The sequence below is a fragment of the Miscanthus floridulus genome, chromosome 4 (assembly GCF_019320115.1).
Source record: "Miscanthus floridulus cultivar M001 chromosome 4, ASM1932011v1, whole genome shotgun sequence".
Taxonomy (NCBI): Eukaryota; Viridiplantae; Streptophyta; class Magnoliopsida; order Poales; family Poaceae; genus Miscanthus; species Miscanthus floridulus.
In genome coordinates, this window is record NC_089583.1 from 33,027,748 (window position 1) to 33,042,343 (window position 14,596).

The 14,596-nt window shown below is 41.4% G+C and overlaps 1 protein-coding gene across 1 annotated transcript in view; it reads left to right on the forward strand.

The window, feature by feature from the left end:
* LOC136548363 (uncharacterized) overlaps positions 1-14,596 on the forward strand; it is a 172,898-nt gene that overhangs the window by 29,158 nt on the left and 129,144 nt on the right. The gene's annotated exons all lie outside the window — the stretch shown is intronic.

Consider the following 14,596-nt stretch of genomic DNA (forward strand, 5'->3'; position numbering starts at 1 on the left):
CGCCGTTGAGCCGACGCTATTGTAGAGTGGTTAGGATGGATACCACTAGGCCTCCACAATTTGACGGCTCTAACTTCCCATACTATAAAGCTAGAATGGCTTGCCACCTTGAGGCGGTTGATTTGGGTGTATGGAGAATCACTCGTGACGGGATGAAACCCATCAAGAATCCCGAAAAGCCCACAAAGAGTGACGAAAAAGAAATGCATTTTAATGCTAGAGCTAAGAATTGCTTGTTTGAATCTTTTAGCATAGATGTGTTTAACCAAGTGTTCACCTTAAATACGGCACATGAAATTTGGTTAAAACTCCAAGAGCTCCATGATGGCACAAGTAATGTCCGTGAGCAAAAACATTGTCTAGCTAAGCAAAATTATGATTCCTTTGCTATGAATGATGATGAGCTTGTTCGTGATATGTATTCTCGATTGAATCTAATTATCAATGAGCTCCATTCAATAGGATTATTAAAGCTAGATGATGCGGACATCATGAGGAAGATCATCTCCGTTCTACCACAAAAGAAATATGCAAGCATCATCACCATCCTTCACAACATGGAGAACTTGAGCACCATGACCCTGGGCATTGTCATTAGCAAGCTAGTGGCATTTGAAATGTCACGTAAGATGGGTCAAGGAGAAGCATCTTCATCAAGCAAAGGCAAAGCTCTCGCTTGTAGCGAGAAGAAGAAGATGAAGGGCAAGAAAGTTGAGTCAAGCTCAAGCTCAAGCTCCTCAAGTGAAGAAGAAGATGAGGATGATGATGATGATGAAGATTCAAGTGATGATGATAAATCTTCCTCCTCCACCTCCGACCTTGATGAAGAATCAATCAAATTAATCAGCAAGGTGGAGAAAATGATCCAAAGGCTCAATGTTAAGGGTGTGCCCATCCAAATTCAAGACCTCGTTTTCACTAATCAAAGAAACGAGCAAAGAAAGAGGGGATGCTATGGATGCGGCGAGTTGGGGCACTTTGTGGAAGTTTGTCCAAACAACCCCACACCCAAGACAAAGAAGAAGGCATGCAAGAACAAAGCCCTCACAACAATAAGGTTATGGGATGATTCTTCAAGTGAAGAAGAAAACCATCACAAGAGGTGAGGTCACAAGCACTCATCATCAAGCTCTTCTCGTGTGTGCCTTATGGCACGAGGTAACGAAAGCTCATCCTCTAGTGAGAGTGATAGTGATGATGATTTGCCTTCTTACAATATAATTGTGCAACAAAATCTTAAATATGCTAAAGTTTGCACTAGTCAACAAAAGAAGCTCAAAACTTTAAAAGGAGAGCTAGGTAGTTCACAAGAAGCATACAAAAATTTGCTTGAACAATATGAAAACTTTGCAAATCTCAATGTTGAACTATCCACTAAAATTGAGCAATTTGAGGCTAGTGCAACAACAAATGCATGCACAATCAATGATGAGCAACTTTTAAAGAAAAATGAAAAATTAAAAGAAAAGTTAGCTAGCTCACTAGAAGCATATAATAGTTTGCTTGCTAAAATGGAAACCATGTGCAAACATTGTGATGAGCTAACTAATAAAGTTGCTAATCTTGAAGCCGTTAGCACAAACCCCACCAAGGCATCTAAAAAGAAAAGTTCTATCTTTAACATGTCAAAAATGGATGCCTCTACTTCTTGTAATGATTTATGTTTAGACTCACCTTTGTGCAACCAAGTTTGTGTTGAGAAAGTTATTGTAGATACATGCACACAAGAGGTTGCAAAGGAGAATGAGCAACTCAAGCAAGAAGTAGCTCGTCTCACCAAGGACTTGACTCAAGTAAAAGGCGAGGCGAGGCAAACCCAACTTCATCAAGATAACACCATCAAGGGAGTGAAGAAGCTTGATGAAGGACAAACCGTAGTTTGTTACATGTGCCACAAGGAAGGTCACAAGTCCTATGAGTGCAAGGTGAAGAATGGGGGAGGAGCAAAGAAGAAGGAGAAAAAACAAACAAGCAAGCTCTCCAACACCTACACCAACAAGGTGGACAAGAAGGCCTCCATACCTTATCTCTTGAAGAAGAAGAAAAATAACAAGGTGGTGGCCATCAAGGTGAACAAGCAAGCCAACAATGGCGTCAAACGCTTTTGGGTGCCAAAGGAAATCATTTCCAACATGAAGAGCACCAAGAAGGTTTGGATCCCGAAAGGGAAGTGAGAAGTCCGTCGGACTTTGGGGAATTTGGAGACTTGGCAAAGTTTGGGTGCATTACATGGGGTGCATCATGAAGGACAAAGTCATTGCCAAGTAGGTTAGTGAATACAATGGACCCAAATTCCCCTTCCCATGTTAGGTAACTAGATGTCATTACTTTCAATTAGCATTTATTTCAATTGGTATTGTCTTTGAATTGGTATACTCTTAAAGCATCTAGTTATCTTTTATGCCTAATGTTTGCATTTACATGCTTAAATATTTTGTCATGCATTCAATAGGTATATCATATGGTAGGCTTGCTCGTTTTCATTATCAACCCTTGAAGCAAACCTACATGGTTTAAAATTGTTTAGGAGCACAGCACATAGCTTGTTTTACAATTAACTATCTAATATGTGCCAAAGTCCAAATTGTAGATAATCTCTCCCAAATATCATCTTTCAAGAGGTATTTTGATACTTAAATCAATGTGCACAAATTTTAGAAGTATTCAACACTTGTGTGCACAAATTTAGGGGGAGCTTAATCTACAACTTGGATGCTTTGAGACTAACACTTTTTCAAATGGTATCAGTTTTTCAAACCTATGTGTAGTAGTCTTATTGTAAGGAAATTGGAGTCCCCAGAGTTAAGCATCATTCTTTAATTGGCATCATCATGTTGTTTTCATTTCATATTTATATGCTTTCTCCATGCATTATATAGATTAAACTCTCTTGTGCAATAAATTGCTTTTTATGCATATGCTTTGCTTTCTACCATATGTATGCTTATATTTAGGGGGAGCTTAGTCTATATAATGTGAGAGTCAAATTTTGTGATCCATTTCATTCTATACACAAAGGATCACAAAATTTGACCCTCCCTTGTGCAACTAATGTCTTCCTTTTCGGTGTTTGATGCCAAAGGGGGAGAATTTGAAGGACCAAAGGCAAGCATCAAGTTGATATCTACAAGTGGTTATGGTCCAAGAAAGGGAGGAAAGTGGATTATGGATTAGACTAAGTAATGGTAAAATTTGTAGGAATCCATAATGACACATAGGGACTTTTGTAAGGGCAAGATGGTCTTCGATTGGTATCTGAGTAGGTTTTTCTAGCATTATATAACCTTGCCCTTTGCATTGCATCCAAGCAAGTAGGTAGCTTTTAAATTTCAAAATCTCTATCATTTGCTTGCTTTGGTCGTGTTGTCATCAATCACCAAAAAGGGGGAGATTGTAAGGAAAATGGACCCTAGGCCCATTTACTTTGGATTTTGATGTTTGATGACCAACACAACCAAATTGGACTAATGAATTTGCAAGTGTTTGTTTTGTAGTCCAACAGGATGCAAGACATGACTTGGACGAAGGCGACGTGATGATCCGATGATCAACACCTTAAGAAAGACCTTAGGAGCATAAGAAAAGACCTAAGATATCAAGCAAAGTCCAAGCATGAAGATAGGAACCAAGCCGTACGCAAGATCGTGAAGAAACGAGCTCGTAGAGGTGACCGGACGCTGGAAGCGTGACCGGACGCTGGACTGGTGGCTCGGCAGACAGGCGACCGGATGCGAGTACCGGACGCTGGCGGCAACCAACCGGACGCAGAAATGCAGCGTCCGATCGAGTACAGAGAGGTTCCAGGCACGCGAAACTGCGACCGGACACGTCCGGTGGCAGGCGACTGGACGCTGGCAGCGTCTGATCGGTGGTTCGCGGCTGCAACGGTCGGGAAGACCGGACGCATCCGGTCGGTAGCAGTTTCGTGGGAATTCGACCCCAACGGCTACTTTCTCAGTGGGGCTTATAAATACAACCCCCAACCGGCCATTTGAGGATAGTAGAGCTAAGGAAACATACCAAGAGTGTTGATACACCATTTGAGTGATCTCCACATGCATAGTGCTTAGTGTTTTATTAGGTGATTAGCATAAGTGCTTTGCGAAGTGCTTAGGTTGATTAGACCACCGCTTATGCGCTTGCTCTAGGTTTTTGCCTAGTGTTTAAGTGAGGTTTGCATACCTCTTGCCACCCCGTGCTTGCGAGCACAAGTGTTGTACATCGGAGGGGCTTGAAGTCTTGCGAGATCACACCAACCGCGTTTGTGGTGTGGGCGCCACCGTGTACCAGAGAGAACAAGGCCCGCGGCGTTTCGGCCGGAAGCTTGATAGTGAAGACGGCGGGGAGGATCCGGGAGAGGCTTGCCGAGAGGCACATTAGAGACCCACTTGCGCGTGGGGAAGGCCCGAGGCTATCCACGGAGTTACCCGACCGGGAGCTTGGCCCTTGCGAGGGGCTCCAACGAGGACTAGGGGGAAGCTTGCGTGCTTCTCGATACCTCGGTAAAAATACCGGAGTCGTCGACGGGAGTTTGCATATCTCTACCTTGTTCTTTAGCTTCCGCATTTACATTGATTACTTTACTACGTTTGTGGTAGAGATAGCAACACACTAGCAAAACCATAGTTGCACATCTAGATAGCTTATCTATTGCATAGGTTTTGCTAGGGTTAGAAAAAGATGCCATAGTTTAGAGTTAGAATTTTAAGTTGCCTAATTCACTCCCCCCTCTTAGGCGTCACGGTCCCTTCAAAAATGAATACAAAAAACAAACGTAATATCTCATTGAAAAGGTAATTTAGAAATCATATCTTATTTAAGTATAAGCCATCTTTAAGTTTTCTCTATAGTAAATAATAGAATATCACATATCATAACCATAAAATTCCTACATGCGTGTTGCATGTACATGGCTACTAGACTGTAATAAAATACCCCAGATCATGTGGCATTTCAATAGCTAGCAAGTTGACTCCTATAAAACACACCTACCATTAGGTCCTCTTGTTAGTATTCTGAAACCATTTCGTTATAACCCAATAAGGTAGTAATTATAGTAACAACACCGCCACATAGTACAGCAGTGATGGAGAGGGCTTCACCGCGGCATAGTACCCTAGACCGATATTGGTACCGCCATCAACACCGCCCGATCGAACGGCGACCGGCTGTGCTCGTAACTACATCAGATCATAACACCGACCGACGGTGATGCCTCCGTCATCTTCGTCGGATGATACGCCGAACCGATGTTGTTGTCCCCGTCATCAGTGTCGGATCGTCTGTAACACCGGGGGTGCTATGCGATCAAGTACCGTCGGACCGTGATCTAACGCTGTGGTGAAGTAACCACCAGCACCGCCGGGTGGTACCTTGATCTGACGGTGATGACCAATACCTCCGCCGGCGTGCAACCGGCGGTGATCAGTGAGTGTGTATTTGGCAAAGAGTTGTCCGGGAGCAGGGAGGTCTGCGTAGCTCGCGGCGTGGCCGTGTGGGTGAGTTGGATGTGGCCTGTAAATTTGCGTATGCTGTTTTCCTTTCTTCTTCTAATATATAACTATACGTGCTGCATTAAAAAAAAAAGGAACTCTCTCTCTGCGTGCATGAACTACTCAGCTTTATCCAAGTTTAAGTTGGCTGCTGCTTTGGAGCTTTAATAATGTTGTTTTTTCGTTATTATTAGAAAAGAGTGCGCCATTCGGCTGATGATGGTACATCAGCGTACATGGTCTCCAGTGTGCCACGACCAGGCCGGATAGTACATCAGAGCAGCTAGCCTCCACCGACGAGACGACGACGACTGACTCGGCTCACCGGGTCTTCCCTGCTTGGCTGCTTGCTAACAATGATTCATGCTGGCTGCACGTAGAGGAAGGGTGTAAATAAATTTGATTATCGCTACTACAAAAAACATTTGTAGAGGCGGCTGATAACCTTTGTAGGAGCAGTTTGATCAGCCGCCCCTACCGAACCGTCTCTACAAATCATGCATTTGTAGGGACGGTTCCTATGTCACCCCTACAAATCAATTTCTAAGGGCGACTATAATATCTCCGCCGGTGCGCAACCGGCGGTGATCAGTGAGTGTATATTCGTTTGCCAAATACACACTCACTGATGACCGCCGGTTGCGCCGGCGGAGGTATTGGTCATCACCGCCAGATCAACGTACCACCCACCAGGTCAACGTACCATCAGTCTAGGACGAGGAGCCTGTTGTTAGTACTACTATCCTGGTGGTGTAGCTGTGGCACATGTGATTTGAGAGGGACAGCTCCTCGCAGCATCCACACTTGCTGGATTTTTATTTGGGCCCACTAGGAGAAAATGGTTCATTAGATAGGGTAGTTTCTTTGAAACTACCAGAAGTTTCACGGTTAGGTGTATCGTTACGAGTTCTTTGTAATTGTCCTATTAATTCATACCGTACATCTTCCCACCTACAAAAGGTGTCATTCTCACATCATGAGAATTGAAGTCAAATATTTTCAATTTTTACCAAACAAGAGACTATTAATTGTGCATAGCCTTGCTCGCCTGCCTCCGCGCCGCCGTGCTCTTGCCGCGGCTCACCAGCCTACACATTGCCTCATGACCGGATCTACCTGCCATGCCTCGGTCGTTCTGGTCGGCAGTGATGCACGCCACATCGAGCATTTGAGTGCCGAGCATGGCGGACGAGAAGGAAAATACGGGATTGTGGAGTGCACCAGATTGGATATGTGTCTAACTAGTTTTATCATAAAAATTCATTTCAAAATTTTATTTAATGATACTTATTTTGTATTGTAAATGTTAGTACCACTTTGGTCCAACTTTAAAATGTTTTGTGCATGGTAGTGGCATGGCACGTATCTCCTCCCATACGGCCACACCAAGTAGTACCCTGATGCCCTGCTAACAATAACCTCACGTTATTACATTGTCTCAGCGCTCGGCGCCCAGCAATGCTATCCTCGTACTAGCAAGCAAGCAACCAATGCAAGCAGGGGAGACCTCCTCGGGAGTCGGGAGTCTGAGTCGTCGTCATTGTCTCGTCAGCCGTCGTCAGCCGTCAGTCTAGGGGCTTGTTTAGATGCAAAAAAATTTTTTTTGCAAAATGGATACCGTAGCGTTTTCGTTGTTATTTGATAAATAGTGTCTTATCATAGTCTAATTAGGCTTAAAAGATTCGTCTCGTGGATTTCGTCTAAACTGTGTAATTAGTTTTATTTTTTATTTATATTTAATGCTTCATGCATGCGTCCAAAGATTCGATGTGACGAGGAATGTGAAAAATTTTGCAAAATTTTTTGCAAACTAAACTGGACCTAGCAGGAGGCTGATGAGGGAGTACCAGTACAAGCTATTCATGGTCGTGTGGCATGTGGCTTTGGCGGTGGCTGAAAAATGTATCCAATATTTTCGGCAAGGGTGCCCAGTCTGTTATTAAAAAAAAGAAACAACTTTACCAAAAGTCGGTGAATGCAAACACCTTTACCGTGAGTGCACATCTTCACAAGGGTGGAAGAAAAGACACAAGTGGACCAAGAAAGACGCGTTTGCTGGAGTCATGCACCACGTAAAAAACGATTTTTAATAATGGTTTGATTTTTTTAGGAGCGGCGGGTGATAAAGCTGCTCTTACAGTGACGTGTTCGGATACCCAGACACTAGCCGTCCCTATAAATGAAACAATAGGAGCGGCTAGTGATACGAGCCGCCCCTACAAATGGGGTCTAATTTGTAAGGGCGACTCAATCACCAGCCGCCCCTGAAGTTGCTATTTGTAAGAGCGGCGGGTGATTTAGCCGCCTCTACAAATGCCCCTGTATATATAGCTCCGATTTATAGGGGCGGCTCAATCACCAGCCACCCCTACAAATGACTCACATATAAAATAGCTGCAGCACCTTCTTCCTCCTCGGGTCACTCACTCCAACCCATGAAAAAAAGGTGAGGAGGCCTTGGGCACCTCTCAAAAATTGCTCTACTAAGGGGGAAGGTTTTGGTCTCAAATCCTTTGGTGGAGAGATTGTAGAAAGAAAGAAAATGCTATTCCACACTTTTTTTAAAGTTTTAATGGTTGGTTAGTGAGTAATTAGAGTTTTATTTTTCTCTCTCTTCTATCGTGCTTGAGCTACTTATGAAGCAAATTAGATCCAAGTTTTAAATGTACTAGGGTAAATTAGGGAGGGAAACAAGATCATACCCTTATTTGGTCCATTTTTCTTGATTTTAGTGAACAATTAGTTAGTTTTATGGATATTTCATGTGCATGTGGATCTACATCTAGGGTTTGGTTTTTTTATTAATTTCGTTTTTGTAAATTTATATTTGATGAAATTGGAGTAGGGTTTGTATGAAAGATATTGGGTAAAGTATAATTGTTGCTAATTGTTGTCTCTGAAATTGTTTATTGTAACCAATAAATATGTATTTTAATTATTTATGGATAAATGGACCATTAATTAATTTTCCTTTACCATGGTATGTTTGTATGCTTCATGTAATTATATTAGATTTATATTCATATATATCTGAAGTATATACAATTATTCTCAAGTAATTATTAATTTATTTCATTTTTATATATATCTGAATAAGTAGTCCTTTAATGTTTGTTTTGTTGTTGTTGTAAAAGATGGAGTACATGAACTCTTGGATGTATGGTTCGTTAAGGTTCAAGGTAGGTTTCCATGAAGAGGTGTATAAATTTATTAAAGCCGCAAAGAAGCATGCAACGACATTGAAACAGAATAAGGATACAATTATTTGCCCATGTAAAGATTGCAAGAACCGTATGGCATGGATAGATGTGACTATCATCAGATCACATTTGATTATGCGAGGATTTGTTGAGGACTACACAGTGTGGATTCATCATGGTGAAACAATTATTGTTAACGACGAGGATGAGGACGAATACGACGACAAAACCATAGAATCCCTGTCCCAATATTTAGCAGAGCTTGATGCATGAATGTATTTCGAGTTTGGCAATGAACAAGGTGGTGATGCTGGTGGTTGGGATGGTAACGACGAAGGTGGTGCCAATAATGATGGTGGAGCACGTGTCAGGGATGAAGATGATTTGGAGGACATGATTCGAGCCCTTGGATCAGAGATTTTACTAAATAGCCCGAAAGGTCTAGAAAATTTAGAAAGGGTGACAAAAGCATCGAAGGAGACTGTGTATGGTGTTGAAAAGGGCTGTCTGACACATTGGACATTGCCATGTTTTGTGCTTGAGCTGCTCATCCTAAAGGCTAAGTACGGTTGGTCAAACTATAGTTTTAATGATCTATTGTATCTCCTGTCATGGGTGCTACCACAACCAAACTCAGTTCCCGCCAACACATACCAAGCGAAGAAGGTCATAAATCCATTGACAATGGGGGTTGAAAAAATCCATGTATGCCCCAACCACTATATACTTTTTCGTGGCGAAACGTTCAAGTCACTAGATAAATATCCCCGGTGTGGGGCCAGCCGATACAAGAACAATGACCTTTACGGTGGGGACGAAGCCTCCATGGGAAAATAGAGGAATAAAAAGGGTATAAAAAAGGTGTTACAAGAATCTCAGCCCCCAGAGGACACTCCATTAGGCAACGATGCAAAGCAGAGAAGAATTCCTGCCTTGGTAATGTGATACCTGCCAGTGACCGACTGCTTGAGACGTATCTTCCTAAACCCTAAAGAAGCCGCACTCATGACATGGTGGGATGATGAGCGCAAGGTGGATGATGATAAGATTGCACACCCGACTGATTGTAGTCAGTGGCAAAGGTTTGATGAGAAGCACAAAGAATTCAGCGATGACCTAAGGAATGTACGGTTTGGCTTGAGCACCGATGGAATGAATCCCTTCAATGAGAGGATGAGCGACCACAGCACATGGCTAGTGATCTTGACCATGTACAACATCCCAACATGGTTATGTCAGAAGAGAAAGCACCTTCTCCTCACTATTCTTATTTCTAGCCCTAAACAACCAGGCATTAATATAGACATGTTCCTAGAGCCTTTGATGCAAGAAATGGAGAGGCTATGGAGGCATGGGGAGCAGATGTACGATGCGTTCTGAAAGGAGGACTTCATATGTAGAGAAATAATATTTGTTACTACCAATGATTACCCCACGTTGTTTGCTTTGTCTGGACAAATCAAAGGAAAGACGGGATGCTTGGTTTGCTTGGATGGTACATGGGTGTACCTAGATGCATCCAAGAAGATAGTTTACCCAAGGAACTGACGCTTGTTAAAGACAAGTCACAAGTACCACAGCAAATTATTCTTTAGATTTTATGACAACACCCCAGAGATTGAACCCCCTCTGGAGAGAAGTCATAATGGAGAACACATGTACAGAATAGTGAAAAACATACGCGTCGTCTATGGAAAGAAGAATCTGGATGGGACGAATAGAGATAGAAGCACACCTTCTGTCGAAGGAGTACCTGCAAGGACTTGTCAATAACACACTACAAGGCTCACGATTGCCATGTGATGCTGACAGTGTTTCTACCTATTGCAATCAAGGCTATAAAACCAGAGTTCTTGAAAATGACCATCACCCGCATGTGCTACTTCTTTTCGAAGATCTCATAGAAGACGATTGGCAAGCAAGAGCTGAGTGACCTACATGAATTTGTGGTGGAGACATAAAATCAACTGGAGATGTGTTTACCTCCTACTTTTTTTAATATAATGCCACATCTCATGATTCACATGGTTCATCAGATACAGGCACTGGGCCCTTGCTACTTGCATGAAATGTGGTCCGACGAGCGGTTCATGTCGGTTCTAAGTCGATATGTGCATAATCGAGCATACCCAGAGGGCTCCATGTTAGAGGGTTACAGTACTAAAGAAGTCGTCAAGTGTTGTCAAGAGTACCTAAAAGTACAGAAAGAGATTGGTAAACCCGATTCTCATCACAAGGGTAGGCTGGCTAGGAAGGGCACCAGTGGTAGAAAAGTGTTCATCGACCATGATTACAAAGAGGTGAGTTGGGCGCATTATAGTGTCTTGCAGAGTACACAATTGATGCAACTGTACATTGATGAACACTTGGCTATCATTATGGCAGAGAGAAATAGCCGTTCGGATGATTAGGTCATGAAACAACACAAGCAACGACTAACTACATGGTTGAAGGACCAAAACATACCGCCTGGAGAAACCATAGACTCTATTACCATCAGTAGGTTAGCGGAGGGGGCATCAAGATAAGTCACATCTTGGAATGCTTATGACATCAATGGGTATACGTACTATACCCACGCAAAGGATAGTAAATATGTGAACCAAAACAGTGGCGTTCGATCAATGGATTGGGGCGAAAGATCCAATACTTTGGCATCATTGAAGAGATATGGGTACTTGACTATGAAAGGGATATAACGGTGGCCCTGTTTCAATGTTGCTGGATCAAACAACACTAACTAAACAAGATCGGATTGAGTGTCCTGGACCTTGAAAATCTAGGCTACCAAGATGACCCTTGGGTGCTCGCTTCACGTGTCGCACAAGTTTTCTATATGTCTGACCCACAAAGTAACCTCCCCCCAAAGAAGACAAAGCACGTGGTTGCCTCCGAGAAATAACACATTATTAGAGTTGATGGCGTGGACGATGTTGAAGCTTACAATAACTATGATGAGATGCCACTATTCACAGACTTTCCTAAAAAGATCAGTGTTGTGGAAAAGAACCTCCCCAAAGACATATTGCCATGGGAACGAAAAGGTGTCAAGGGGAAAGTCGTTACAACGGGCTAGCTAGTTGTTGAACGTGGAGTGTTTATGTAAGTGTGTGTTTGTAATACTTCATTTATGGATGTGTGTGAGACTATATATTTATGTATGTGTGTAAGACTATATATTTTTGTATGTGTGTGAGACTACATTTATGCATGTATGTGAGACTGTCCTTTGCAACATCTAGACGACTCTATTTGACGAGTTATACAACTTTTATATTCATCACCTTTACAGCTGAAATCATTTAGTGTTTGAAAATCAGGTTTGAAGCTGTCCTTTTTTAAAATTTAAAATTTGAATTATTCAAAATTAGTGACAAAGATAGATGACTAGACTAAAATGATAGAGCATGATTTTAGAAAATTTTAGAAAAAAAAAACCATCACATTTGAAGTTAGTATGAGGGAGAAAAACTAGTTACAACTTTCTGCCACAGATTAAAAAGAGAAATCACACTTGTTCATCATTGATCATCATGAACAGTTGTGCTTTTACTTTTTAATCTCTAAGTAAAATTTGCAACTAGTCTTTCTCCCTCATACTAACTCCAAATGTGATGATTTTTTTCTAAAATTTTCTAAAATCTTGCCCTATCAAGTTAGTGTGTTGATTTGGTCATTCTTTTCATTTGGCAAAGTTTGAGCACTTCAAATTTTCAAATTTAAAAAATGACAAGTTCGAACGAGATTTTCAACCATTAAATGATTTCAGCTGAAAAAAGTGATGAATACCAAAGTTGTATAACTCATCAAGATCTACAACTTTTATTTTGATTATTTCTTCATCTGACAAAGTGATATTAAATATTATTCACAAATCAACATGTTTCTCGTATAGTTCAGGAAACTATAAGTCATATGTGAATTTATGAACAATGTTTACTAATACTTTATCACATGAAGAAGTGACCCAAATAAAAGTTGTAGATAGTGATGAGTTCAACAACTTTTATGTTCACGACTTTTATTGTTGAAATCATTTAAGGTTTCAAAATCTTGTTTGGAGTTGCCAATTATTAAAATTCAAAATTTCAACTATCAAATTTGGTCAAATGAAAATATGATCAAAATAAAAGTTGTACATATTGATGAGTTCTACAACTTTGGTATTCATGAGTTTTTCATCTTAAATCATTTACTCTTTTAAAATATTGTTTCATGTTGAAATTTTTTGAATTTCAAAATTTAAATCGTTCAAACAAAGTCACATGACAAGATGACCAAAATAAAAGTTATACATGTTGATGAGTTATACAACTTTTAAGTTTACAACATTTTTATTTTATTTCATTTAATGTCATAAAATTATAGTCAAAGTTTTAAAATTCAAAATTTTTATTTTTATTTTTTTGTTTTCTATATTGTTTTGACTACAATTGTTTATATATATTTCTTCATATATAGAATAATACAAAATATTATATTTGTGCATATACATAATTATTTTTATATTACTTTTATTTTGGTCACAATTGTTTTATATATACTCAATTGTTTTTATAATATAGTATTAATAATTTAAAAAAAATAAAAAATATTTGTAGGGACGGTTGGATCAGGAACCGCCCCTATAAATGCATTTGTAGGGGCGGCTGGATCAGGAATCGCCCCTAAAAATGCATTTGTAGGGTCGGCTAGATCAGGAACCGCCCCAACAAATAATCCCGACTATAAATCCGAGGGCGCACGGGTGTTGTCTGCTGTTGGGCGCTCTCTTCTCCTCCGACGCCGTCAGGCTGCCCCGCTGACGCCGGCCCGCGCCCCTTCCCCGCACCCGCGCGCCCCATCTCCGCACCCGCGCGCCCCCTCCCGCACCCGCGCCCCCTCCCCGCACCCTCGCGCCTGCTCCTCCCCGCCCTAGGGTTTCCGACCAGTCGACGCCGTGCCTCCCTACGGTTTCCACTAGCATATATAAAAGTTCATCCGCTGCTCATCGAGGTACCCGTCACCGCTGTCCCTGTCGCAAGCTCGTCTAGGTTGCCGTCTGCACTTCAGTCGCCGCCGCCGTCCCTGTTGCGCGGTCGTCTGGGTCACCATCCTCGATGTGCGCTCATGGGAGTTAGGGTTCCAAGGACGAGGACTTTGTGAAGACCATCGACTGTGCCGAGTGCTCGAGATCAGGTTAGGGTTCTTTTCCCTAGTTCTCTTGTGAAGTGCGTCGTTCATTCGCAGTCGATCTGCAACTGATGACTCAAACAGTAGGGGTAGGGGCAAATGGATGTGGTCTGTGCGTAATGCCAGAGGTAATGGGGGAATAACTTACTAGTGAGGAATCAGGCAATTAATTTGGGATATTGAGTTTCATCTCCTTAATTTTGGATTGTGAGTTCCCAGTTTCATGTATCTTGAGTTCTGTTTATTTATTTTAGTATCTTAAGAAATTAACTAGCGCGGAAGAAATCTTCTTTTTTTCATTGTCTGTTGTGTACTTCGTTTATGAGAACTCAATTAGTGACCATAGATGCATCGTTCCAGAGGGCCTGGCTGAGAGATTAAATGACTTGTAGACATTGGATGACTATCAACTAATGCATGGCAAGTGGTTTTTGATAACCTGATGGATTTAGTAAACACTTCTGCATATATTAGAAAAATTGGCTCAGATTTTTGTATATTTTTTCAAGTTCTGAATTGAGCCCATGCAAGAAATTTTTGATTGCCGACATTCTTTTTCAGTTACTCATCTAGATTTGTTGCTTTTAGAGGTTGAAAGAAAAAAAATGTGATGCTCGATAGGTCACAGAATACATGTTCTTTATCGATTGTTATCTTTTTCTTATTTCTAAAAGCCAATTGAATTCTTGGTTCAGTCATTGTTATCTGGTATATGTAGACTATGAGATAGGT